The sequence below is a fragment of the Tupaia chinensis genome, unplaced genomic scaffold (assembly GCF_000334495.1).
Source record: "Tupaia chinensis unplaced genomic scaffold, TupChi_1.0 Scaffold000061_1, whole genome shotgun sequence".
Taxonomy (NCBI): Eukaryota; Metazoa; Chordata; class Mammalia; order Scandentia; family Tupaiidae; genus Tupaia; species Tupaia belangeri.
The window spans coordinates 658130-663410 of NW_006159519.1; positions in this window are offsets into that span (position 1 = coordinate 658130).

Consider the following 5281-nt stretch of genomic DNA (forward strand, 5'->3'; position numbering starts at 1 on the left):
AGAAATCAACCCCCAGGGGGGATGGCCACGCCGCAATCCCTTCTCCTCCATTCTCCTCTCAGGATATTGGGCACACACGCACATGCGCCCAGCATGAGTTTAAGCCACCGGGTCCGGGACTTGAACCACAGTCGACTACATGAGATTCCAGTGATATAGCCATTATGCTAACTGCTGGTCCCCCTGGAGAGTACTTTTAAAACCCACCAGATGCCCCCGTCATGCACATCCAGGCTCCCAAAGGGTCTCCTTTGACTGAGGCTCAGGCCACATGGTTCTGCTTGGGGTCTGTTGCCAGGGCCTCAGGGCTGCAGAGCCCAAGGTAAACAGGATGCGTGCACCTCCAGACCCTCTTCCAGGGCTGGTGGGCTCTGCTCTCTTCCTCTCAGAGCCCAGAGAAGCAGCGCGGCACATTCCTCTGGCTCCCAGAATCTGGTATCCGGTCCCTCCAGGAGGAACACCTCCAGGATAGAAGTTATTCTCGCTTAACAACAGGAAATGCTCCAAGAGCGGTGGGGGGAAGAAAGTCCCCTCCTACAAAGCCCTTTGCATCTTCTGGATTCGGGACAGTTTACAGAGTGGCTCTGAGCCATGGGGGGCAGAGCAGGGCAGGGCGAAGGCTGGAGGTCACAGGTTTACTTTTTCCTCCCCTAAGGTATTTTCCATTCTTGTTTGTTTGTTTGTTTGTTTGTTTTGAGAGGTTTTCGCTATAGGGCGCATGCGCTCGCCAGACAGACAGAGAGACAGACCATTACGCTAACTGCTGGTTCCCAAGGTATTTTCCATTCTTGAACCTTGAAGGATCGGGGTGAGAGTGATAGGGGGTTAGGGATGAACAACTCACCCAAACCTCTAAAGGGCAGTTGATTTTCATAACTGATTCGACATATTTCAATTTAGCTCATTTTCTCGGGTGGGATAAGCACTTCATTTGAAAAACTTTTCACTATGAAAATATAAAATCTATGCAAAAGTACAAAGAAGAGTATAATCGCCACTCACGAACTCAGCTACCGAGGTTCCACGATTGCTGTCAGGTTTGCCTTACCTAATGCTGCGTGTGTACGCACAGAGGTACAGCCACGACCCGTCTACAGGTAAACTATAGTCACCGCCAAGCGCTTCAACCCGCTTTTCTTTTCTTTTTTGTTTTGGAGAGGTTTTTGCTCTAGGGCGCATGCGCTCGCCAGACAGACAGAGAGACAGACAGAAAGCAAGAAATCACCCCCCAGGGGGGATGGCCATGTCGCAATCCCTTCTCCTCCATTCTCTTCTCGGGATCTTGGGCACGCACGCACATGCGCCTGGCGTGAGTTTTAAACCATCGGGTCCGGGACACGAACCGCGGTCGACTACGTGGGAGTCCAGCAACATAGCCATTACGCTAACTGCTGGTCCCCAACCCGCATTTCTAAAACAGGTTCATTCCTATATGACAGGATCTCTGGCACAATGAGCAAAATTTGGTAACTCCTAAATATCACCTAATATCTGTGTATTTTAAGTTTCCCAATTGTGAAAATGTCTTTTAGATGCACCCTCCACCAGGATCCAGTTGAGGACCATGTGTTACATGCCCCATGGTGGTTTTCGCTCTTAAGTCATTTAAAATTGAAAACAGAAACGCCCTGCATTCCACACACATCGCTGTTTTTTCTGAACATCTAGAATCATTTCTCTGTGACGCTGAATTTACTCTCCCCCCCTTCTTACTTCTAGAGTAGGAGATCTATAATCTCGATCAAACTGAAGTTGGAGCTTGCTGGCATGGAGACCGATGCTGCTGGGTTTTCCTGGCACTGCACTCGAAGCCACGCATCCAAGGTCCCACTGTCAGCGATGTTAACTTAGGCCTTGGTGCTCGCGAGTGGATCTTTCACCTGGCCTTTTTTTCCCTAGGCATCTCCCTATCGAGTCCCGTCCATGCTGTCTCTAGCGTCCGTGCTGTCGTTCTCCTGCAGAGCTTCCGTGAGACCAGGATGCCGCTGTCCATTCCCCGGGCTGCTCGCCCATGTAGCTTCAGAGGTCCCAGCGACTAACATTCAGGTGAGACCATTTCATTTCCCCCAAACATAATCAGCCCTACAGTGGATATTAGTCCCAAAAGCTTTCAGTGGGCATGAGAAATAGCCTATCTTGAGACCAGAGGCCCTGGAAAAGTGGCTGCCGTCTGGTGTCATGGACACAATGCCCCTGCCTGATTAAATCCGGGGAGGTACGTTTGTCCACATCACTCAGCTACAGCCCAGAAGCTCAGGTCTCTGACAACGAGGGCGATAAAATCAGATTCTGTGGCCTTTATGAAGAGGTCCTGGTGTCAGCCGGGACAGCGGCAGTGCTGACATCCATCTCAACTTTCCTTGGAAAATCATCAGGCTGATCAGAAACTTGGTGTGGATGTGGGGACCCTGGAAAGAGATGCTGAGCTGACTATAAACATGTGTTTTGTAACATGATATTTTAGGTTTTTAGAAGGATGATACGGGACGGGGAAGGGGGTCCACCTGCGGCTTTCCACACGAATGGCTCTCTCCAGTCTGTGCAGAGCCCCTCGGGTCTGGCGGGGGAGGGGAGAAGCTCTGTGGTACCGACACGGTTCGTGGCCTGTAGAGAGGCTCAATAAATAATGCATGAATGTTGACTATGGAGAGCTGGGTCAGCAAGCTGGCAAGCTCACCACTTCCATTTTCATCGACAAACGAAGTGCTGAAGGGTAGCCTCTTTGCTGGGAGGTATTTTCTGTGGGGTGTGCCTGGTGAGACAATACCACTTTCTTTTGTACCTTTTTCTTACCCAAGAGTGGCTCCTACAAACTTGCCACACTTTGCCATCCTTCACTGAATAGAGGGTTCTGATCCTCAGTCTCTGAATGTTGGTTAATAAACCTTCAAGACCTGATATTTCTTTGTAAACGTCCATTAAGTTTCTACTTATTTTTATAACAGAGTATTTTTATTTTATTTTATATTTTATTTTTTGCTATAGGGCATGTGCACTCACTGGAGAGACACACAGAGACAGAAAGTGAGAAGTCAGTCCCCAGGGGGGATGGCCACACTGCAATCCTTTCTCCTCCATTCTCCTTCCAGGATTTTGGGCATATGCTCACACACCTGCACCTGGCGTGAGTTTCAAGCCTCCAGGTCTGGGACTCGAACTATGGTCAGCCTGTGGGAGTCCAGCAACGTAGCCATTATGCCATCTGCTGGTCTGAAGCCTTTTATTTTTTTTAAAGTTTATTTATCCAGGTCATTACCCCCAGCCTGTGTTGCAGAGCAGGAAGCAATGGCAGTGAGACGAACTGAGGCAGGGGACCACCTTGGGACCTCCCACTGCTTCCCAGCTGCTCCAGGCACATCCCAGACCAGCTCCTCCCACCTCCCTTCACCACCATTACCCCCAGAACCTGGGCTGCAGAGCAGGGAGCAATGGTGGTCAGTGAGACAACTGAGGCAGGAGACTGCCTCATTTCTTCTGAGACAGAGAGTTGGGGGTGGGGGAATAGAAGGTGAGGTATACCCACAACAAGGTCTTCATGACATAATCCACCTCCTGTCTCAGTGGCCTGGGTCATGGGGTCCTGGGCATGCCTGGCTTGCTCAGGGAGGCTCCAGGATGTGAACTCATGTGGGTCCAGCTGTGCTATTGCTACACCACTGCCACGCCACCACCTGACCCCTCCACCAAGTTGTGATTATGTCTGAAGGCCATTATAATCATGCTGGTATCCCTGTCTTTTGGAAACCAGCTGTCTCCTCACCAATGTCTATGAACACTTTCTCTTTCAGGTACTTGGCAACAGTGGCCCTCTGATAAATGGATACATTCTTGTGCTCAAAAATTAATGTCATAGCATGAGTTGTCAGAATTGCAAATAAAGCACTTTAATCTAGTGAGAAGTGTTGGGTAGTGTGGTTCAAATACGTTCTCCCAAAATCCAGGTTAAAATTTGTTTCCCAATGTAATGGTGTTGAGATGTGGTGAGACCTTTAAGTGAGGTCTGGTGGGCAGTGTTTAAATCCTAGGAGTACAAATAGATGAATGGTTTTAGAAGCATGAATTCCAACTCTCCCAGGAAGAGGTTAATCCTCGAGAGAGCAGGCTGACATAAAGTAAGACGGCTGTCCGTAGGTCTCTTTCTCCTGCATACATCTGTGGACCTTCCTGTTTCTGTAGATCATGTGATGCAGTATCGGAGCCCAGCCAGATGCCAGCCCTTCACTCTGACTTCCCAGCCACCAGAATCATAAGCCAAATAAACCTCGATTCTTTATAAATTACTCAGTCTCAGGTATCTCTGTTTAGCAACACAATAATGGACTAAGACACAGACTTTTAGTTTTGAAAACAAGTGATAATCTTTTTAACACAAACCAATTTTTTTACTAAGTTAAAATTAGTGTTACAGTTTAAAGGAAATATGTGATTTTTTAAATTATAAAATGGAGATAATTTATTATTAAGAAAACTGAACAAATCTAGATGTAGTGGAGATGATGGAAATATCATATCACTTGCTTTTTTCAAGCTTCTTTTTGATGATTTTTTTTTTTTCTTTCGAGACCAGGGTTCAAAAATCTCTTCTCCCTGGAGACCTTAGAACTGGTGCTATAAGACAAAAGGGAAGGGCAATAATTTTTATTCTGTAAGAAATCTTCAAAATCCAATTCACAGAAATACAAAAGAAAGCTAAGTTTCTCTTGGGAATTCAACCTCAAGAATCATACTGACATGGTTCCCTGTGGAGCTGTCTTGGAACACACAACTCCACATGCTTTAGGTTTCAGAGCAGGAGGGGCGAGGTAGAGTATATCCTAACATTTAACTATTTCTCTCACTTTGTATTTAGAAACACATTGTGTATCTTCAAAAAGCAATATAAAAGAATATGAAGAATTATCTTGAAGTAGAATTAGAGAGAACATTTTAATTTTTTTTTTGTTTCAGCTTTTGGAAATAAAAAACTTTCTACAATGAACATAACTACTGGGTTGTCAAAAAAGTCATGATGTATTTTTTCCATGTCTTTCTATGCAAAACTGCATCATGAATTTTCTGACAATCCAATACTTTTGCAACAACAACAAAAAAAGGTAAGTACCAAAACATCAACCTTATGTAACTTTTTTTGTTTTGTTTTGTTTTTTTGAGAGAGATTTTCACTGTAGGGCATGTGCGTTCGCCAGACAGAGAGAGACATAGAGACAGAAAGCGAGAAATCACCCCCCAGGGGGGATGGTCACGCCGCAATCCCTTCTCCTCCATTCTCCTCTCGGGATCT